General features: G+C 42.6%; 1 protein-coding gene across 2 annotated transcripts in view; it reads right to left on the bottom strand.

Annotated features, from left to right (window-relative positions):
* ELOVL5 (ELOVL fatty acid elongase 5) overlaps positions 1–23,691 on the bottom strand; it is a 68,761-nt gene extending 45,070 nt beyond the window's left edge. The window contains exon 1 of one of the 2 annotated variants that reach the window (XM_058177106.1): positions 23,424–23,691. The gene's annotated coding sequence lies outside the window, so the exon portion shown is untranslated. Of the gene's footprint in view, positions 1–23,215; positions 23,268–23,423 lie in introns of those variants that run through there. The other variant, XM_058177112.1, reaches the window with a different exon arrangement.
* Positions 23,692–24,162: the final 471 nt, after the last annotated feature.

Raw genomic sequence — 24,162 nt, 5'->3', positions numbered from 1 at the left:
GCAATTACAGACCACCACCGCCATTACTCCAGCTTCACAGTGAGGCCTTTCAGCTGGGAGGCAGCTCGCTACCGCCGTATCAACACCGCCTGCACCCCGCTCCTTGCAGCTGCGGCATATTTGGATCCCAGGTAGCCATTTCACCTCTCCTGCTTCACGACCGCCATTTTCTAAGCCCAGGGCCAATTCATCGGCTGGAAAGCGGTTTCCCTGACCGATGGCAAGGAAGAAATATCTGCGGCCTTCTCAGCAGCGAACCATCAGCCTCAGCGGCCTTGCAGACTCCAGGTGGCCAGCTTAAGCTTCCTCAGGGGCGGCCTACCCTTGGGAGCACCAATCAGCCTCTGGCTGCGCCTGGGCAAGTATTGCCTTGTTAACGGGCCTGCAACGCGGGGGGGGGGGCGCTCAGGAGCTGCACCACTCAGGTTCGCCCTGGGTAAGCCACCCTGCGACAGACCTTGACTCTGTCTTGTGTGAGCTGGTCAATTTGGTTCTCCAAAGCGACTGCCACTCTTTCCTGTCTCCAGGCCACTCCTATTCAGCATACAGATGGCAGAGACACCCACATCTCAGGCCACTGCAGAGGCATCCATCTGCAGAAAAGCCTTATGCAAGTCCAAGCATGGATGCAAGGCCTCTCAGCTCTCCAGTGCAGAACTAAAAGACCTGGCACGGAGACAGAGGACCTTAAAAAAGTAGTTTTCTCTGGCAGAGAAGAAACAAACTCAATTGGAAACTCTTTCACAATCTAGTTAGCAGTCTGTTTCCCAACATGCACAAGAGGAGTTAAACCACCCCTTGCCTCATGCTTCGATCCAGGAGGACATGGGTGACCTTTCACCCAGCCCTTCCACTTCAAACTCACAGGAGCAGGCTACCAATCCAGACCACTCCAAAAAGCACCATCCCTTTGCATGTTCTTCCCAACCGGAGAATCACAAGGCTGGCACGGTTGAAGAGTCTTCTGACCTTCACCTGGGTGATTTACCAGACAACATCTAATTATTAGCTGCCAGGGCCATTTCTGCAGGCATTGCTGTGGGCATTCGTAGCCACCTTTCTACTTCCCTGGTCTCAGAATACCTTAGTCGACAGGCTCGGACATCACTTCAAGCCAGTATAACTGAACCAGATCACCATTCCCTCTCCCACTCTGGAGGCAGCGTGGCTCTGGTTTCGGGGGAGGAAACTCAGAGAGACCCTGACCTCTCTGATGACGAGGAAGAAATTCTTCCAGATACCCGAGCATTCACAGGGCTATTCCTTCAGGGCTCTTTAAATCCTTGTTACGCAAGGCAACGGCTATGGCCGATCTATAAGAAAAGGGGCCCACAGCACAGCCCCCTAAACCTGGAAAGGGATACGGCATATTTTCTGAGCCGGTGTTGAAACAACTGTTCATACCGGCTGCCAAACTTTTTCTAGATGTGATCCAGAATCAGTGGTCCAAACCCTCCTCCCTCTCAACTCTCAATGGCTCAGACATGAAGCTATATAACATGATTCCTCCCTTTAGCCAGCTCCTACAGGTACCCTCGGTGGGCGGGCCTGTCGCAGCCTTGATGTCCTCTTCGCTGTATACAGCAGGGGATCCCTCTGAAAACCTAAGATCAGAGGATAAGAAATTTGAATTATCCTTCAGAAAGACACACCAAGCTGCGGCCTGGCAATGAGTGCTGCTACATTTTGAAATAAATTAAGGTTGAAATATTAATGATACGTAAATATATAAATGCTAGACTTTTTGAAATAATGGAAATGCTTGCTTGTTTTTTATTCTTTTCATACTGTAGGAAGTTAGCACTCACCCCTCTCCTAGAAGAATGAAATATTTTAGAAAATATTAAAAAGGGCAGAAGATTATATTTCCCTGGATAAGAAATGGAGAAACCTGTTTTTAAGAAAGCAGCCTCCACTGAAAGTCATCACAGCAACCAGAGTGGAGCAGACCTTCTGAGCCTGAGGGACCAGCCTTACTAAGAAGCATGCCACCCAGTAGACATGAAAGAAAGGACCCTGAGATGTAAAAGTAAAGACTAAAAGATTCTTTTCAATCCCCAGAAGACAGCTGGAAAGACTATGGCGGGAGGGTGGAAATTCATTGTAAGGTTTTCTGTCTTGTCTCCTTTATATTGTAATCAGTCTAAAGTATTCGTGTAAGGATTGTATTTGAAAGTGGCTGCCACAGTAAATTCTGAATACCTGAGTTTTCTGTCTGATGGTAGGGAAATTTGTCCAGCCTGTTTGTATTGCCTGAATTGTAAAGGTAGCTGCATACACAGGCACAAACAGAGAGACACACCATTCAGAATTAGACTGAAACTATTCCCTTCACTTACCCTCCACACTAGGCTTCTCCTAAGTTGATTTTGCTCTGTGGCACTAAAAGCCCAAAAGGAGTCAGATCTCCCTAATTCCATGGGGGAGGGGGCAGTCCCCCTCAGGCAATTCCCTCACTTGGAAGAGATAGCAGAAAAAAGTGATATCTAAAACCCAAGCCCTGACTGACTCACACATGATGCTGCCCAGTTGCCCAGTAAAAACGTTGTGCTGGTGGTCCATGAGTAGAAGTCCCAGGGCTCATTGTGTGTAATTAAAAAAAAAAAGCCTGGATTGCACACTGATTAACTTCAATTTGGACTCACAAATCTTGGATGCACTAAAGTAAGAGCTAGGGCAGGTTCAGTAACCAACCCTTGGAAATGGGCAGCCTGTAATTTAAAGGAAAACCATGGTTGTGAAAATTTTGGGATGTGTGCTTGCTTGAAACCTGACTGGAAGCTCACAGAAAGTGATATCTGACATCTGAAATTAATTGGCATAGAAAATTGGATACTGTAAATTTCTTTCCAGAATTTTTGCCCTGGCTGCTAACCTTCATGGTTGAAAACTTTTGCGAGCCACTGAAGGAATCATTTTCTGTTGCCTCTATCAATGACTTCCCCTTTGCACCCCCCCAAAAAAAAAATATTAAAAGCACCCATCAAGCCTCCCTGATCTGACCAATTTTAATTTTTTGCCAACAGCAGGTTTCAAAACTCATGTTTTGGGGAAAAAAAAAGTAGGGATTGTAGGAAGTTGGCACTCACCCCTCTCCTAGAAGAATGAAATATTTTAGAAAATATTAAAAAGATAATTGATGCTGATGCTATGGACATTGGAAAGAAAAAAATTAGTAAATGGGAATGTAGGGTTTTAACATAAATGGGAAAAGACAAAGGGGGCAGGGAAAGGGATAGATTCGACTAAAGATTAAAATTGGGGATGGAGGGTTAGATTAGAATTTTTAAGAAAAATGCAAATAGGGAAATTAAAAAAAGGGGAAGGAAAATATAGTGATAAAAGCATATAAGAGGTGCTGGAAAAAACTGAATTGGATGTATATCTGGCTGATATTTTGTTCAGAAAAGATACATTGTATGTTATTGTTTGTCTGTAAAAAATAAAAAAAATTCTCCCTCCCCAAAAAACCCCCACTTTGTATGAGGTCAACATATCCTTGTCCTGACGGACAACACCATGGCAAAAGCGCATGTCAATCGCCAGGGTGGCACACAGTCGAGACACTTCATGGAGGAGGCCTTCCACCTTGGGAGGTGGGCAGAAGCAAACGTTCTCTCCCTAAGGGCGGAGCACATCGCGGACGAGTCAAACATTCAGGCAGACTTCCTGAGCAGGACCACAGTGGACAACTCCAAATGGAGTCTCCACCCAGATCTCTTCCAGGACATATGTTCCCACTTCGGGCGACCTCTTGTGGACTTGTTCGCCACTCGCCAGAACACACAACTTCCTCGCTTCATCACAAGGTTTCACACCCAAGGGGCAGTGGGGAGCAATGCGCTCCGCTGCGACTGGCCTCCTGGCCTGCTCTACGCCTTCCCGCCCCTACTGCTGATTCCTCGAGCGATCCAAAAGGTCACCTCAGAAGGGGTGGAAGTAATCCCCATAGCACAACATTGGCCCCGGAGACCGTGGTTCGCGGATCTTGTCACATTGTCCATCTCATCGTCTTGGAGGATTCCATCACTGAGGATCCCACTTAGCCAGGGGGTCCTGCTCCACCCGGAGTCACAATGGCTCCAGTTGACTGCCTGGCACTTGAAGGGGTCCTCCTGAAGCCGAATGACTTCTCCAAAAGGGTCATCCGGACCATCCAGGCGGATAGAAAGCAGTCCACCATCCGGATCTACAATCACACTTGGCAGGTATTTTCTATCTGGTGCACTGGCTGTGACATTAATCTTGTCTCTCCCTCTGGTTCCACAAGTGCTGAAGTTTCTTCAGGATGGCCTCGACAAAGGACTCGCCTACATCAGTCGGCATGTACCCTCTCTCTCCACTGTCCTTTCGGGTGCTGAGGGGGAGTCCTTCGCTTACCACCCCATCATCCGTAGGTTCCTCTGGGCACAAGCAATTTACGGCCTCTGGTCGTACACCGCTATCCCACCTAGGATTTGCCTAAGGTATTGTGAGCCCTTATAGAGCCTCCCTTTGAGCCTCTGAGAACAGCGAGTTTACGCCATCTCACCCTTAAAGGTCTTCCTGGTGGCCATCACATCCGCATGGCGCATATCTGAACTGGTGGCCCTTTCCGTGAGGGCCGACCTCTGCATATTCCATCCAGATAAGGTAATTTTGAGACCTGTCCCCTCATTTATACCCAAGATTAACGCCTGGTTTCACTGTGCCCAGGAGGTCATCTTGCCTAACTTTTGTCCTCGCCTTCCCATGCCTTGGAAAAGAAATGGCATACCTTGGACGTGCGGCGAGCCCTTAAGGAGTATATCTCCCGCACTGCGACCTCCAGGAAGACCGAGGCTCTATTCATTTCCTTCCAATCTACTTCCCTGGGCACCAAGGTGTCCTCTTCAACAGTAGGTCGCTGGATCAGGGCGTGAATCGCCTGGGCATGAGACTCACGCACTGCCACCTCTTAGACGCATAACTGTGCATTCTACTCGTAGTGCAGCGGCCACCGCTGCTTGGGCCACACAAGCCTCCTTCGAGGAGATTTGCAGGGCGGCAACCTGATCTACTCCTTCGCCTTTCATCAAGCATTACAAACTGGACGTCTTCGCATCCGCAGAAGCATCCTTTGGGAGGAGGGTCCTTCAACAGGTTCACTTAGCTGGGGCTGCTCCAGGCCCTTCGGCTTCCCACCATTAGGGCAGCCAGGCTTGGGTTCCATTCCTAAACCATTCTGCAGCCTACTAGGAGAAGGGGCGATTCTCTTTGGCTGCGGGATGGTTCAGCCCCACCCATCATCATGTGGGCCTGGAGCCGGGGCATACTAATGTTCTGGCTTAGATTCTCTTTCAGGTCTTTCATCGCCGAAAAATGGGACCTGACAGAGAGACGTGGCCACAAAATTATGACTCAATCTTCAGGCAGATTGCACTGTATCAACCCATCCCTGAACCATCCCGCAGTCAAAGAGAATCGGCATTTAGGTAGGACCAACGCCCCTTTTATGCAGATAGTTTTTGCTGGGAGCAGCAATTAAAGCTTTGTATCATAATTTCTGGATCAATTTTAACTTCATGGTCATGTTCAATTAACTACAATCCCTATGCAAGGGATTGTTTACTAGTAGACTTCTCTATTTACACTGCGGTTGAGAGATAAGTGCAATGTACCACTGATTAATGATAATCACAATCAATGTGATGCAATGTACCACAGACTAATGATATATAGAGCATCTACTGAAAACAATATTCCTCAATATCTAATTTTTCTCTTTTATAAATCAATATCTGCTAAAGAATTTGGATGAGGAAGCACATTAACTGATGTCCTTTTCCAAAATTATGGTCAGGGGTGCTAAAAATATTTTGATGGAAAAAATGAAATACAAAATAAATGTAACAAGTAAGTAAATAAGATACTAATGTTACATTAAATTGTTTATAAAAATGAGAATAAAAGTGGTAAAACGGAACCATTTGTAAGATCCATGTCCCTATGTATCCATATTTAGAGGTAAATGCAATGATAGTTATTTCCAAGTAAGAACCAAAGAGAGTAAAAAACCAAAATATAAAATGTCTTCATGAGGTAATTATGACAGATGGCAATTATTCCATCTCAGATTATCTGAATGGTAAAATTGTAATTGGCAACATCTCCTTAATTTTTAAAAAAAAATAGAGATACACTTTTGACTTTAGTTTGATTATGGCTAACTGGCATGGAACATATTGACAGAGGAAAAACAGTTCCAATACTGCTATAAAAGTATAAACATTTTAGCATTCTGGCTACAGGTAGTCCTCAACTTAAAACAGTTTGCTTAGTAACTATTTGAAATTACAACAGAACTGAAAAGTGACTTTTGACTATTTTTTACATGTACAACCATTGTAGCATGTGATCATAGGTTCAAAATTTGGATATTTGGCAACATATTTATGACAGTTGCAGTGTTCTGTTACCATTTTTTGCAAACTTCTGACAAGCAAAATCAACAGGGAAACAGATTCACTTAACAACTGTGGCAAGAAAGGCAAAATTTACTTAACAACTGTTTCACTCAGCTACAGAAATTTTGGGCTCAATTGTGGTCATAAGTCAAGGACTACCTGTACTTCAACTCCTGGGTAAAAAAAGGCAATTCTTGAAGAATGATTATCTGCTTACATGATCCATGACTTTCCTCTTAAGATTTCTTGGCTAAGCCATTAGCGGACATTCTAAGCCAAAACCAAACAAACCACATTATGGCTCAGTATTTAGAGTTGTGTGAAATGGCTTTGATTCGTTCATAATCCCCCTCGATTCCTTGCAGAAGCTAGAAGCAATTTCTGGAGGGGTACAAAACACTCCTCCAATGCTTTTAGATTACAAGCATCCACCCAAGAACATAACACATGAACCTTGTCTGAGTATTTCAGTACAGCAAGAGGCTTTATAGGTGTCAACCCCTGAGGTAAAGTGAAGTAGCCTGGTTTCTTCAATACAACACAAGGCTCAACCATGTCCTGAAGGCAGCAAACCAGTGGAAATTTCAAGGTCAACAGAGGCAGGGCAGCAATCTTTATACAGGCGAAATCTCTCTAACTTTGGGTATCACCTGAGGTATTACTCAGGTATTACTATAAATATACTAAAAGAGGAGCATGAGTTTTCTGAGGATAACACTTTGCCCTGAAAACAGATCAGCACTAAAGCTATCCATTAAGTGACTCTCTTTTTTCAAGGTCAGCAAACAGTGTGGTGGTTCATAATCATCAATCTCCCAGGCAGTTCTTGGAGGACAGGTCAAAGTCCACGTTTCTGTGGATCTGCCTTCAAGAGTCTGAGGTACAAAAAAAAAAAGAAGGAAGTCAGAAAATTGAACCTGCTATCTATCCCAAGGGTACTACTTTTCAACCTTGCTAGACTTTAAATTGCATTTCAAAAGAAAAAAAAAGCAGAAGGTAGTGAAGAGTGAAATTATCAGGGGGAATCTGTTAAAAAGATACAATATTTTCTCTAATGCCTAGGAAAAACAGACATATATTCGAGGAGAAACATAGCAGGAATATTACCCTCAAGTACATCTCATTAATAGAAGTCACCACTTTTGAGGAAAGTGAATGTGTTATTCTGTTAGCTGAAATAAAGCAGTAGTCTACCAATCAGAATTGTCTTTTGTGAATATTTAATGGGAAATGAAGCTACATTCTCACTTCAAATCCCATTTGCGGTGGTGGGGTTGCTCCTGGGCTGGACGAATGAAGAACATTCCAAGAATGTATCATGAGTAGGTGAAGGTCATCCCAGCTTACATACCTATATCAACCAACAACAATACAGAAAGATGATGGGGTAAATGATTACTTTAACGACAATAGTAAACATCACTTTGTAGTGTGCAAAAGGTGACGGTAAACCACTTCCGTATTTCACCAAGAAAAAACATATGGATAGATAGGATAAAATGACTGCGGATTGAGTGCTGGATAATGGTAAGATTTTATTTATTTATTTGTCAATTGTATATAAGATAACAGGTAAAAGTATAAACATAATTTGGATACATGAAAAGAGTAAGTAAAAAGAAATATTAGGACAGGGACATTAGGCATGCAGGTGCACTTATGCATCCCCCTTACAGACCTCTTAGGAATGGGGTGAGGTCAACAGTAGACAGTTTAAGCTTAAAGTTGTGGCGGTTTGGGGAAGAAACCACAGAGTCAAGTAGTGTATTCCAAGCATTGACCACTCTGTTACTGAAGTCATATTTTCTGCAAACGAGTTTGGAGCAGTTTACCCTGAGTTTGTATCTATTATTTGCTTGTGTATTGTTGTGGTTGAAGCTGAAGTAGTCATTGACAATCATTGACAACACATTACTAACGAACAGAGAACCTAAAATTTGCAAAATACAGTGCAATATTACCACTTCAAGTCAGAAATGACTAGATTGCTATTATGAAAGTGCCCATACATTTCATTTGGAGATCATGGTAACAAAATACTAAACAATTGAGACAACTGCTGAACTTCAGCAATGCACGTTTGTATCTGACTGCACAAAATACAGGTAATGTTCAACTTAAGACCAAAAAGAAACAACAAACAAACCAACCATGCAAACTTCTATCAAAGCCACAGTGAAACAGACCCAACCTTCTGATGGGCAGGGAACTGGTAAGTTCTTGCAAGAAGTCACTATGAAGGCAGAGGAAAAATATAAGGCTGCTGATTGTTCTCACAAAATCTGGTGTGTGTTTCTGCATGATTGATTGAAACTTTGAGTTGAGCTGATTAAATTCTAACTCTGTGCTTGCCAAACCTGGTAAATTACCCAAAATTGGATAAAAGTGGTTTTTCTTTAAGTAAGGACACACAAACCCATTACCCAACCACAAGAAGGACATTTAAATTGATCGAAGTTTTTTACCTACATTGGGTAAAAAGGACCTTCTCATAGCCAGTTTGGGGCAAAGAAGGAAAAAAAAAGTGAAGTGCTGTTCTAATCAGCATGCTCTGAACAAAATATCACTATGACAGCTCGGTAGAGCCATTTGGCACACTTCAAAGTATGGCCAATTTACGTAACTATCAATGAAGGAAGGCAATTTTTAGAGTCTACGGGTCTTGCAAGCAACACGTTCATAGCAGATGTCACGAGAAATTTGCCTCTTCACAAAAATGTCTGCCAGAGAAGCATGGCCAATCTTGAGGCTCCATCTAAAACTGGATTTAATCATCTATCACTCCAATAAATCTGCTTTCTACTGGAGTCTGTTTGACCATCATCTGCGTTCCACATTAAAAATGCTGTTAGAGCCCATTTTCCTTTGCAATCTGCCAGTTACCTATTTTTTAAAATATATTTTAATTAAAATAATGTTTAACAAGGATGGGGAGGTCGTCACCATGTAGTGCATGCTACTATGGTACACCGCAGCTCCTACCCCTATAGATGCATGCAATATTGGACAGATTATATTTAGACTGGATAAATTCCTACAAGTTTTCCCATTTTTTTCCTGACCTCCTCCTTTCTACCTCTGTGCATTTCCCCTCCCCTCTGGCCTCCAGTGGTTCTTGGGAGTTGAGCAATTTAAGGAAGCAATGTAAAATCTGAAAAATTATTTACAGGCTTCGAGCTGACAAGGCAACAATATGCCTCTATCCGTACAGTACAGGCTCCAGCGTAGCACTTTTGCATAAACTGTGCAGTCGGAACAAATCCCACTTGTACATTTTCAGTGATGCAACACTGCCAAGTCTCTCTATTAGGCACTCAACAATATCTCTAGGATAAAAAAACTATACTACACAGAAAAGGCCAATGTACGCTGCTTAGAAAGCCTGACAATGAGGTCTTTCTTGTTTAGACCAGAACCGATGAAAAATGAATTTGTGGGTTTTTTAAAAACACGAATCCAATTTGATATGGGGAGTGGGGGGGGGGAGAGAAAGCAGTTAATTGACACCAATAGTAACTGAGCAACACAATGCTTATTACAGCGGCACATCAGTGCACTGTTCTTATTTATGCACTTCATTGCTTCTTTCCGTGATATTTAAAGGCTTGCACAGATTAGCAGAAAATCCCAGGAATTTCATAACCTTACTACAGAGGAATGCTACATTCAAGCATTATACAAAAGACACCATTAATTCCATCAAGCCTTGATTGCACGATGTACAGGGAAAGAATAGTCAGCTGATCCTCCAGATAAATTACTAAATTTAATACAGGTCATTCTTACTTAGAGCCAGCAGTTAAAACATTGGGCTTGTTGAATGGAAAGCCGGCAGCCCAGGCTCAAGACCCAAGTGCCATGCAACGGGATGAGCTCCCGTCCTTTCCCTAGCTTCTGCCAACCTAGTTCAAAAACATGCAAATGAGCACAGGTCACAAACAGCGATCAGATGAATGCAGGATGCTGCAACCCTTCAAAGTACAAGATGGTTACCCACATTGCAATCAGAGACCAGGGAGCTTCTGGAATGGCCAGAACTTTTAAGGTTTGCCATGTGAACTACCTGAAATAGAATTTCTGGTGAAGAAGTACCAGGAGGCATGAGAAATGAAGCATCATCCAGGGCTCTGGACTAGATTTCAATGGAGTGGCTCTCTCTGCTTACAGTCCCTTTGCAGTCTACTATTGATTTAGTGAAGATCTCAGAAGTGAAATGGTGGAAGAAATATCTAGAGCAGGGGTCCCCAAGCCTTGTTCTTTGGCCCGTTTGGAACTAGGCCATGGAAGCGATGAGTGCACATGCGCACAGCTCCATGTGCGCAAGCAGCTGGCGCATATGCCTACTTATGCAAATGGAGCTGCTCACTGCTCCAAAGCTGGAAAGGTTGGGGAATACTGACCTAGAGCACCATTGGGAAAAGACCTATCCTAAGCCTGATGGGAACCTGGTCAAGCTCATTTTTAAGCCTACGCAGCAGTAATTTGAAGAAAAGATTTCACTCCCCTAACTGCACCAATCAATTACCACCTAGTAGCCTTTTTTAAGGCAACGTTTCTTGTTAAAGGATGATCATTAGGACCCCCTGGAATGAACAATTCTTGTAGCATTTGGCAGACACAATAGCTCACATTCAAGAGATTGCATCTGGACAGTATCAATAAGGATGACCAGGATCTTGTCTTGTGGTTTGATCTGGGATCATTTGAGTGTGTGAGTCCAAAGGAACTGAATAGGGCCCTCTGCACTTTTAGTCTGACCACGTCTCAGTTGGATCTCTGCCCTTCATGTCTGGTTAAGGTCTCCCATGGTTGCAGGAGTTGGATCATAGTCAAGAGGCCTTGGACAACTTTCCTTCTCTAAGAAAGATTGTGGAGAGAGTGGTGGGCCTATAATTGCAAAGGATCCTAAGGAAGGCAATTATTTCAATTCTTAGCTCTCAGATCTCAGCCAGAATACAGAATGAAATAGCGTTGGTTCCGTTTGTGGATTATGTTTAGAGATTAGACGCTCCTAGTCCTCCTTGATTTCTCAGCAGCTTTAAAACCATCAGCCAGGGTAACCTTATGAACTATCCCAATTTCAACTGGTAATGGAGACCAGTGGTGAAATCCTACTGGTTCGGGTGAACAGGTAGTGATAAAATCTACCGTTCACCGAACTGGTAGTAAAAAAAAAGCTACCGGTTGATCTGAAGCAGTATTTCCAATGATCAGCTGTGCCGCGCGATTTATATTCACTAGAAAGCAGGAACTTTCTAGCGAATCTAAATTGCACGGCACAGCTGTTCCCCCCCGTTCTACTTACCTCCAAATGGCTCCTTTTCCCGCACAAAGCAGAAAAAGGTGTGCATTGTACATGTATGTGCAGCGTGCATTTGGTGTGTACTGTGTATGCATATGCAGCGTGCACTTCTCTGATATATTTTCTCAAGTTACTTTTCTGAACTGGGATCAAGTGTCTTTTATCTAACCACTGCCTTGATAGAACTTCTTCCTTCTGTTCTTCAAGGCCATTCCCTTCCCCAGAGAAAAGTATTAATTTGGGAGCTGTACTGTTTGCGGCCCAGCTACCAGGTGCAATTTAAGATGCAGTTTGTCACCTCTTGTGTCTGCACCCCCCCAGCCAGACCTGCTGCCAGAAAGTGATTTGGAGCCGGGCCTGCTGCCAGAAAGTGACTTGGAAAGTGGGGGGAAGGGCCATCAGGACTTACCTCAGGAGCACCGGCTTCCCTGGCTCAGCTCCAGGAGCCAGAAGCAGGCCAGGTGGAACAGATAACGAGGCCTCCGTCCCCTGACTCTTTCCCCCCCCAGGCCACGCCTTCAGACCCCGCTGATAGCAATCAAGCTTGGTTGGATCCTAGGTTTCATAGGCAGGAGAGGAGGGAACAACAGAAGCAGGGGTGGGGCAGGCCTAGGAAGTGCTGAATCATGGAGCCACACCCCACAGGATATAAAGGCAGTGAGCACTGCTGTGTCTCTTCGTAGCCGGCAAATCAACTGATTAACTAAGAGCTGAAGTGACTCACCAGCGTCAAGGGAGATATCAGAGAACTTGGCAGACGTTCGCTATTCTGCTGCCAGAGCTGATAGTGCCGGCTAATTAAGGCATCACTCGGATGGAGGCAAAGGAGGAAAGAACATCTCTAAGGTCCTACTGTATATATCTCCTGGCTATCTAGGCAACCACTCTCTTCTTTATCCACCTTCCTGCCCATCACATTAAAAACATCAAGTCTTTCCATGTCCCATTCTTATGGAACTGTCACCAGATGGGACCTTCAAATCAGGTATATTCAATTGCTGACCCATGCTTTAAAACCCCTGCATGGCAAGAATGTGACCAACTTTTAGGCTTTAGGAAAACTAGTAAAGATCTACCTGTTTTGTCTTGCACAGGAGAAAGGCATGGGGTAATTGAAATGGGATTCATGGGTACAGGTTTGTATTTTACCACTAGCACTTATATACTGCTTTACAGCCCTCTCTAAGCAGTTGACAGTCAGCCTATTGCACTCAACAATCTGGGTCCTCATTTTACTAACCTCGGAAGGATGGGAGGCTGAGTCAACCTTGAGCCAAATTGCAGTCAGCCAGCAGTCAGCAGTAGGAGCCTGCAGTACTGCACTCTAACCACTGCGCCATGGAGGTTATACCAGTTTTATCGTTTTATTTTTATATGCATTTGGGCATGTTGTTTTATATGTTGATACTGTAAGCTGGTCAAAGCCTTTGGAAATAAAGGCAGAATGAAACAAGTAAATTAATAAATAAATAAAGCTGTATTCAATGGATTAATTGATAAATTAATAAACCTGCATTTGTTTCTAAGTAAGTCTTATGGGAAAGAAAAAAAAGATTAAATCATCCTGGATTTTTGGTTTTCAATGAGAATCTCAATGCTAAATAGGGGATTGAGAAAAATCTTTGCATAACCTAGGGACATGTTTTTCTGAGGAAGAATCAAGAGTTTATAGATGTAGTGAACTTGTAGGCTGCTTTATTCTAGATGTCGCAGTTTTATAAAATTACAGCGACAATAAATGTAAGCATGATTCCTGCAATAAAAGCAACATCCATTCATGGAAGGGAAAAAAATCCACTGTCCAAATTTCTCAGAACTCCCAGAGCCATCTAACCCAAATTCAGGTTCTTAAAGAGCATTTGAAGATGGCCATCCTTTCATCTAAGTCAAGGGTTTCCAAACTTGGCAATGTTAAGTTTTGTGGACTTCAACTCCTATAATTCTAGAAGTTAAACTCAAGTCTTAAAGTTGCCAAATTTGGAGACCCCTGCTATAAGCAAGTTCTGTCTTCCTAACTTTTCAGGCCACTACCAAGAAACAAGTGGATAGAAATGACCTTGTAAACATTGTTTACTTAAAGCAGGGGTGTCAAACTGGCGGCCTGTGGGACAAATGCATCATGTGCAGGCTATGCCCACCCCAGTTTCGCAAACGGAAAAGAACATCACAATACGGCAATGTGATGTGGCGAGTTTGACACCCGTGACTTAAAGGGAAGAGCAACCGGCTTCCTTTTCATGTTTAGACTTCAACCAATGGAGGTATAGCTGGCTTCTGATTCTCCTTGAAAGAACAGGCTTCCTCTCAGAAGTGCTCCTGGATCCTCATTTATCCCTGGAGTTATGGTGAGGTGTATCTTTCCATAGATATGGCATGAACTATGAAAGAGATGAAAGATTTGACACTTCCTGAGCCAGCTGGATCCAGTGAGACCTTGGTTTCTTCTGGTTTTGAAACCTGCAATGTGTTATCCATGAGAACAGCTTCTAAAGAGTTGAGAAGCAAATGTGACAGCTGTGCTATTAACCAGTGCAAGATGCAGACACCACACGAATACTGAATCAAAAGATTTGCATTCACAATTGATTATAGCACAATTTGGGTCCATATTGACTGTTAAACCCCCTCAATCAGTTTTTCCCAAACTGTGAGGTGCACTACACACCCTTGGGCATGTGTGGGCAGGGTCCAGGGGAGGTGCGAAGAACATTCTTACAATAAATCCACCTTTCCTGAATTGTCTTTTGTATTGTTTTCATTGTTGACTGGTGTTGATTTGGGTACAGGCAGTTCTTGACTTACAACCACAATTGAGCCCAAAATTTCTATCGTTAAGCACGACAGTTATTGAGCGAGCTTGCCCCAATTTTATGGCCTTTCTTGCCATAGCTGCTAAGTGAATCACTGCAGTTGTTAAGTTAGTAACCCAGTTGTTAAGTGAATCTGACTGCCCCACTGATTTGGCACATCAGAAGGTCGCAAAAAGTGATCACACGACACCGGGACACTGCAACCATAATAAATATGAGCCAGCTGCCAAACGTTTGAATTTTGATCACATGACCATGGGTAATGCTGCAACGCTCACAAGTGCGAACAGCACTCATAAATTTCACTTTGAAATTTTTTTTTGAATTTTTAAAATTTTTTTTTAAACATAAAATAACTTTTTTTCACTTTGAATGGTCACTAAATGGAATGGTTGTAAGTCGAGGACTGTCTGTGTTTGGATTTTTTTAGGGTAGTTTGTACATTGTCATTACATAAAGGGAAGCATGATGGCAGAAAGTTTAGGAGCCTGTATCCTAAATCAGAGGTCTCCAACCTTGGCAACATTAAGACTTGTGGACTGCAACTCCCAGAATTCCCCAGCCAGCTTTGCTTGGTGAGGAATTTTGGGAGTTGAAGTGCATAAGTCTTAAAGTTGCCAAGGTTGGAGACCCCTGTCCTAAATGGTCCTGGGAATAGCTGCATGATCCCGGAAAAAGACACAGCAGCTTTAATGAGCTGTACAGTAGATGGATGCTGCTGTTTGTGAACCCAGGTACTCTGAAGCACCTTTCTGCAACTAAATCTGAAGTGCTGCATACCCTACAAATCGGGGTAAGAACAATTCAGTTCTCTGCAATGAATTTATTCAACAGAAACACTGTTATGTATTATAATTTTCAGAGCTGCAGATATATTACTGAATCGCAGCAAAACAAGGAGTCCTGGGACACCTACTGAGTAGCCAATATATCGCAGCTACCATGACGACAGTGCATGCTGTTTTTTAAAACAGAAAGGTAGACATATCAAAAACAACACTCACACCACAGAGGCATAATTAAGAAGTAAAAATTATTGTTAAGGAGAAAAGGCGAAGGCGAGAAAATCATGACAATCAGCTTCATTAGCTACCTAGTGGTTCTCCAGCACGTAAGAGATAAGACAACCTTAATATGCTATCATGGGATGGTCACATCTACCAGTTCCTGCAGCTTTAAAACAAGTGGGACACTGGACACAATAGCAACAAAACAGAAAACAAACTCCTACTGGTAATCCAGGCTGTCACATGGAGGTGGAATTCCAGCTAAAGAACTGTTTAGAGCATGGAAATATATTATCTTGGTTACCAGACAATATTTTAAAAAGAATATTTAAATGTGATGCAGGTTATCAACTAAGCAGGTATTGAGTGATATTTTACCTAAGCAGGTAAAATATTATTACCTAATATTTCCAGTTTCTTCCAATTTCAATAGTTTTTATTTTAAAATCCCTGAGGTCAATAAATGCCATCGAGGGATGACATGTATCTTATCCTGCCGGACCAACATTAAGCTATGTTTAGTTTAATCATAATCTAGATAAATCGCAATCTGCCAGTTCAGCAATAAACCATGCTTTTGTAACACAACATACTAAACCAATAACAAACCTATGGCATTAGAGCTTAGGTTCAAAGTTAAGAATTCAGTATGGCTAACAAGATATTCTCAAATGTTGACAGAACGCACAACTTGGCTCATATTGCACACCATGGCATGGTTTGATTTAACAAGAATATGCCACAATTCAACATATAATAAACATTGTAAGCCACCTAGAGTCGCTCTGGGTAGAGAGATGGATAGCATATACCATAAATTAAATACACACTTAGCCAGCCACACATTGCACAAGCCCCAAAACCATGGGTTAAAAATCCCCATGGCTGAGTTCATACACATACAACATACTAAAACAAATAATGGAAGATATGCTTTAGCATGATATGTAAACCTTTTGTGTAAAGAAAGAGATATCAGCCCAAGTCTTACGCTTAATAAAGATAATCTTCTCCTTCTAATAATAACAGCCTGAGAGTTCATGATTACTTCAACATTCCCCGGAATAGAAGTTTGTTCGCCATGTATTTCTTGCATTCTTATGCATCAAACATTACTTTCCCAGAATTTCAAGTCCCTGCAATATTGATTCTATGGAACATGTTCAATAATTGGTGGCTCAACAGACTAAAGCAGTCTGTTATTAACACAGCTGCTTGCAATTACTGCAAGTTCAAGTCCCACCAGGCCCAAGGTTGACTCAGCCTTCCATCCTTTATAAGGTAGGTAAAATGAGGACCCAGATTGTTGGGGGCAATAAAAGTTGACTTTGTATATAATATACAAATGGATGAAGACTATTGCTTAACACAATGTAAGCCGCCCTGAGTCTTCGGAGAAGGGCGGGATATAAATGCAAATAAAAATAATAATAATAATTCCTTAAGAATACAAGTTACTTTTGGTTCAAACTCCCTTTCAAAAAAGATGACATCATCTGCTCAGACAATGCCTTTTCTATTTGAACTGTACAGGTAGGTAGTTCTTTATTTACCACCATTCATTTAGTAACGTTCAAAGTTATAAAGTTGAAAAAAAGTTCCTTATGAGAGTTTTTCACACGACTGCTGCAGCATTCTCAGGGCCATATGATCAAAATTCAAATACTTGGCAACTGGCATGTATTTATGACGGTTGCAGTATCCCAGGGTCATTTTATCCCCTTTTGCAGCCTTCTGACAAGCAAAGTCAATGAGGAAGCCAGATTCACTTAAGGATTGTATTTCTAACTTAACAGCTGCGTTCACCTAACAATTGTGGCAAGAAAGGTCACAAGATAGGGCAAAATTCACTTAACAACTGTCTTGCTTAACAGTGGAATTTTTTGCTCAATTGTGGTTCTAAGTCGAGGCCTACTTGTATGGTTTCATCTCTCCTCCACCCAGACATAAAACTTTTCCCTGGTTCCCAAGCTTGTGTATTTCAATGTAAGTGAGATGGGTAGCATATAAAGTAATTAACTGAATGAATAAAGTTTAGGAGGCAATGTAATTGTCATGCACTAATAAGCTATGAAAGAAATCCCTGCTTCACCAAGACCTCCCTTAAAGATCTTTAAAAATATAACCCACTTGGAATCAGTAACTACAATCTTGAAGGATGAACCCTCCTTGTCTATTATACATTTTATAATACAGTATTATGCAGAGTACCTCTTTGAGGGAGACAAGCGGTTCAAAAATGTGAAAAATGAGTAAAAAATAAAATAAATAATAACTAAATAAATACGTCTTACCGTTGTAAAGGGAGAAACAGCTTTTTGGGGTTCAATTAAAAAGACAACAAATACAGGTAATCCTCAATTTACAACAGTTCATTTAGTGAGCATTCAAAATTACAACAGCACGGAAAAAGTGACTAATGATCACTTTTCAGCATCCTCATGGTCATGTGATCAAAATTCAGCCGCTTGGGAACTGGCATTTTTTTATGACTGTTGCAGTGTCCTGCAGTTGTACGATCCTCTTTTGTGATTTTCTGATAAGCAAAGTCGATGGGGAAGCCAGATTCACTTAACAACCATGTTACTAATTTAACAACTGCAGTGATTCACTTAACAACTGTGGCAAGAAAGGTCGCTTAACAACTGTCTCCCTTAGCAACGTAAGATTTGGGCTCAATTGTGGTCTTAAATTGAGAACTACCTGTAGTGAATCACATTTTTACTATTATGCAAAAAGAACCACCTGAATCTTGTTGCTAGTATCAAAACTGTCTTAGAAAGCCTGGTGTGAAAAGAGAAGCCTGCTTCTTCAAAATTACTTCATGCAAGGTTTGATAGTGCTTACAGTTCCTAATGCCCCTTAAGTCTTTCGCTTTTCTTCTCCCTCCCTACTTCCTCTTCCTCTGTGTCATCTCTGCTTTCATTACTTCCGAAATATGAAACAGAAATCTGAATCAAATGTAGATTTCCAAAACTACTGTCATCTGGTTCCCAATCCTTGTCAAGTCAATATTATTATTTATACCCAGTGCATTACAAAGCAATTTAGGAGATCTGGGCCACAGCTATTGGCAGCTCCGGATAAGCTTAGGCGCTAGAAAGGATCACATTTTAAATTCCACATTCACTATTCCTTGGCAGAAATTCAAAGGCTTAAAGTGACTTTGATTTGTACAGAAACAGAGTACAGTTCATCCCTCGGCTAAGTTTTAGCAATTCTCCTCTTCCTCACATCTTACCAGGCTGCTCTAAATTTTATTTGATGTCAATGTAAGGGTGAAAAGCCTCCCCATTGGCGAAAAATACTCAAATTCTTTTTATTAAATTCAGGTAGGCCAGAATATTAATTTGTATTTCAAATGCCTCGTTTCAATTTTATATTCTGTGAGAAGGCAGACCTCTTTAAAAAGTTCTGCTGCTGTCATTCATATAAAAAAGATGTATAACAAGCTAATATTAGCTCAAAACACATTATCCTAAATTAGGTTCTTAATGCCAAATGAATGAATAATAGCTAAAATTCAAATAGAATGTAACAAATCAAATTATTCACATGATCTATACAGTGTGAAGATTTCTTCTCACAAATTATTGCACTTATCTCGTGTTATTTATTTAGCCTACCTAATCGGTCTACGTGCAATTCCATCTTAGTAAGTATGGCATTACAAAATTACCAGCAGCTAAATATTTTGCACCCTATACCACTTTATTAATCCTTGTTCCAAAGCCAGACTCCGGGAAATGAAGCCATTTATTTCTAAGAAAGGGATTATGCAACTGCAAAGCTGGGGGCAAAAACCTTATTTCCTTCTGAACCTCTATGAAAATTTTATGCAAATAATAATCACTTTAGGATTATGCAATTTCTCCTCAGTAGCGAAACTACTCCAAGTACGTATCTTAAAGTTGCTCCCAACCAGCAAGTGCACTGAGATAGGAAACAGTAAAGCAGAAATAAGATTCAAGGAAACCATATCTTCCTTTCTGAGAATGTAAGACAGAATTCTTACGTTTGATAAAGAAACAAACCATGGATCTTTTAAGGTGCCTGTTATCATCTGGATCCTGAAAGGAATCCCTAAGTAGGTCAGAAGTATGCAAATGTTCTTGAACTGAGGGCTATATCATGCTGGAAGCTGCACTAGAAAAGAGGGTGCAGCCACACCAAATGCTTTAAAGGGTGACAGAAACAAAGGTGTAATTGATCATTAATGTTTTTGTAATTAGCTGTTGAACTACTATTTTTCACCTACCTTAAACTCAAGAGCAACTTTCTCCCTTTGAGATAGATGACCTTGAGGAAATATTTACAAGACATTACAAAAAAAAAAAAAAGCATTCCTTGAACTCTGGGAAAGGAGACAGAATTAGGAAGAGACCTCTAGAATAGTCTCTTACTCCTCCTACAATATTCCTCCTCCTGGCTCTTCCCTGACACAATGGAGGAGAGAAGGAAAGTCACAATCAGATTTGCATGATTCTGTTATAAGCGCCTATCTCAAAATACACACACAAAACCACTAACTTAGTACTAGTCTTCTTATGGAGTCTGTTTCTTGATACAGACAACCTTGAAAGGTTGACATTTATTTATACATGAATTACCAGGTTAACAATAAATAAATGTGAGCAAAATAAGTGAACACACACATCAAAGTGATAGAATGAGGCAGAGGATGTTGGTTTGTTACTGGTGGTCAACAGTATCTGGACAGATGGATTCTACAACTGAATCTCTAGCAGTGCCCACGGTCCTCAGATTACAGGTTGCACTCTTTTGAGATAAGGTGATAGCCACAGCCCTTGTGCCATCACAATATCTAAGTATCATTTTCCAGCCACAAGTAATATGGAAGTCATCCTTGCATAACATCATGACTTGTGGGGTATCTTTAGAACTACTGGGAATAAGACTATATAATGCCTACTGTTACCACAAGTTTATCTCAATCGTTACAATTATTGTGCTTTTTCCTTATCTAAGTACAGTAGCAACCATGAGCAATATTGTTATTCTGGTGTTTATGGTGTAATAGGACCCCAAGATCAGCGCTCAAGTCTATAATAAATTATCTTACTGGTCTCTTCTTTCATTGACATAAACTTTCCACAATCAGCAGATTTCTCTTAAAGAAGTCAGGACAGATCTTATATCATGAGACCAAGCTTTCTTGCTGACAAAGCAATGGTATCACTTTTCAAAACTACAAAACTGTGATTCATGCAGTTCCAAACTTTTTGCATTGCAAGGGGTCCAGGTGCAATTAAGCTCAGAGGAGAGAGAATTCTATCTTTTCACCTAACATGAGCAACTTAATATTTAATAAGTGGTACCACCTTTTTGGGCAGACTATTTCTGCAAATCTCAAAGAAAAGTAATTCAGAGACTTTACAAACCATCTACCTAATCATAATCACAATATCTCAATTAAACATAAAATCTTAAGACAAATTACCAATATGTTGATATACCTGCACCAACACATCCGTTCCAAGATACTTATACAATTTTGCCAACCAACAAATAATTATGCTGTTGTTGCTTCAAAAATTAACTCACTTCCTCCAACACACAATCAATATAACACCCCAATTAAGTAGAACTAATTAGCAGACCTACAAAATGCAAAAATTCACCTTTGGAGAAGGGATAGACCACATTTGCTTTTCAGTGCAGCCTACTTTGCTTTTCAATGCAGTCTAATGAGATTATCCCCCCTGATGCAATCAAGAACTCTTCTTTGCTGGAAAGCAGGGATGATATCTGCCTTCATCTAAATCACACAGCACTGACTGACTAACTTAACTCTGTATTTCCATAGGTACATCTTAAGGAAAACCTTTTTGCATTTTCTGACTGATGGAGATTGCAGTCTGAGCCACAAACGTTTAACAAGTTTTACGTAGTATTGTTGCTCATAGGACAACATTTGCTGGATACTTTAAAAAAACTTAACATGAGCTCAACTAAACTTAAGATGAGCATTATCCAATCTGTAATCATAGAGTAAATTAAATGAAAGATACTTTTTAAAGTTTCAAAAACCAACAATATGCACATTTAAATGCAATTCCTTGTCAATCACGGGGCACAACCCAGAAAAAATGTGGATACTATTGCAATCTAAACGTGTTGGTTGACTAAGGATATTTGCCAGAGTCAAGGAAAATTATTCATGTAAGAGCAGTCCTTGATGTACAATCACAATTAAGGTCAATGTTTCCAGTGCCAAGCAAGGCAGCTGTTCATTGATTTTGCCCGTTCTACAACCTTTTTGCTACAGTCCTTGACATGCAGTCATTAAGCAAATCTGGCTTTCCCCTTGACGTTGCTTGTTGGAATCCAGCTGCAAAAGTTACAAACGGTGACCACATGACCCAAAAACAATGCAACTGTCATAAACACATGCCAATTGCCAAGCATCTGAATTTGACCACGTGACTATGAGGATGCTGCAATGGTCTTAAGTATGAAAACTGGTCGTAAGTAATTTTCAGTGCCATTGGAACCTTGAATGGTCACTAAAGGAATGGTGGTAAGTCAAGGATTATGGGTATATAAATTCTGGAAGAGTTTGCTCAATGACTTGCAGAAGGAGCCAATGACTGAATGGGTGCAGGCAACCATTAAGATCATACATGAATATATTCTTATAGGGAATACTATAGACCAGTGTTTCTTCATCTTGGCAACTTTAAACTGCATGGACTTCAACTCCCAGAGTTCCCCAGCTTGCATGATGGCTGAGAAAATCTGACTCTGTTGAACTCCACACGGTTGCAAAACACTGCTATAGGTTATCCTCAAAGTTTGGACTGGGATCTAGAACAGAAAATAACCTCCAATCATTTAACTGCAAAACCCAGTTCAGCTCTAACTGAAGACTTTATTATAGAAAAAGTCACCCTAGCCAGCGCCACTCCAAGACTACCTGCTCCAACCCACCCTAAAAGTGCACATTCATCACACACAACGAGAGTCTCAACGGGGACTTGGTTCAAAGGAAGACTGAAATGCATCCAACTGCACTGCACTATTTTCTAACAAGCAGCAACCGGGTTCCCTTCCAGATGTTTTCGGTTTCGCCTCCCATCAGCCCTACCCAAGCGCGAGGAGCGACAAAGGCTGCTGGGAATTGTGGTTCCAAAAGCTCGCTTTCCCCTTGTAGCTTAAAGAGTGCAACCAGCCCGCTTGCAAAGTGCCAGCCAGCCGCGGCTTAACCTCCAGCCGCGGCAGAGATTCGTGGAGCCGCCGCCGCTGCATGCAGCACTTGTTGCAATTCTGGCGGAGGGAAAGCAAACGAGGGAGCAGCTGGTTCGCACAGGCTTCCCTTTCGAAACTCGACCTAGGCCGCCTCTCCGCCTTTTGCCGCCAAACAACTAGCAATAACGGTAAAGCGAAAGAAGGGCGGATGCACGTGGAGCCCGTCCCGAAGGCCCTTCGGGAGGGAGGGAAGAGGAGGAAGAAGCCGGCCTCGCAGAGCAACGGAGCTCTCGCCCGGTTGCACAAATCCCCGCCTGAACTCTCCCGGCTTCTTCCATCCCCACCCGGGCCGGCGCCTCTCGAGTGAACCCTTCGATGGCTGTCGGCGGGGATTCCGCTTCCACCACCCCCACCTCAATGCCAGGATCGGGGCAAGCCGGGGCAGCTCTGGAGGTTTCCTACCTTGAGATACTTTGCCCGCCCGAAGGACGACGGGCTCCAAAGTAGGAGATGCACTGCTCCAACCCGTCTTTTACCCACCCCCCCTGCCCGCCTTCCTTCTCCGCGAAGAAGATCCGAAGCCCGGAGCATCCGCCCTGGCGATCAACAGCTGCAAGCCCATCCTCCCCACCCGGCTCTCCCTTCCCCTTCCCCTTCCCGGGAGGCCCACCTGGCCTGGCTGGCTCCTGCGCGAAGGGAATTGTTGAGCAGGAATCCCGGGCTTCACCTTCCTCGCGTCCTCGGCCAACTTAAGGCAGCGAGCGATGGATCCCGGCAATAGCAAAGGAGAAGGAAGAAGCAGCGGCTCAGTCACGCTGGAGAGGCCGGCGGGGAAGGGCCAGGGGCGGGTCTAAGCAGCAGCAACAGCGGCGGCGGGCTCCTCCGGCACCGCTCGTGGAGAGGAAGAAGGGGAAGGCGAGGAGAGCGCGAGCTCCGCTAAATTGTGGGCTGACAGTGACGTAGTGAGGGCGGCTGGAGGCAAATGGGAAGGGATCTAGGAAAAGGGGGGGGACTTATGACGTCACGGCGATGTGGCGCTAGGAGGAGAAAGGGGGTACTTGAAAGACAATGGAAAGTCCCGGGAGAAAGGAAAGATCAAAGGGAGGGGAAAAAAGCCCCTTATGCATGATTTGCAAACGGTGCCCTACAATGCTTTCGGGGTGGGGTGGGGGTGAAGGAGGAGCTCACAAACTTCACGGGACTTGCTCCGAAGTAGAAGCCGCCGTCTTTCCTTCGGTTTCCAGTTCTTTCAACGCCTTCGCAACTGTTCTTAAAACGGTTGCAAACCTTCGCTGACCTTAAGACGGTAAAGTCGAGTGTCGTCGTTGGGCGCTGCGGCTGCCAAGCGGCCGTTTTGGCGAACGCGGTCTACAAAGTCTCTGGAGATTCATTCTCAAGTCATCCAAGTC

This window comes from Ahaetulla prasina, chromosome 1 (genome assembly GCF_028640845.1).
Source record: "Ahaetulla prasina isolate Xishuangbanna chromosome 1, ASM2864084v1, whole genome shotgun sequence".
NCBI classification, from domain to species: Eukaryota; Metazoa; Chordata; class Lepidosauria; order Squamata; family Colubridae; genus Ahaetulla; species Ahaetulla prasina.
Note: the sequence above shows the minus strand (reverse complement) of the source record. Positions and strands in the feature narration are given on the sequence as shown.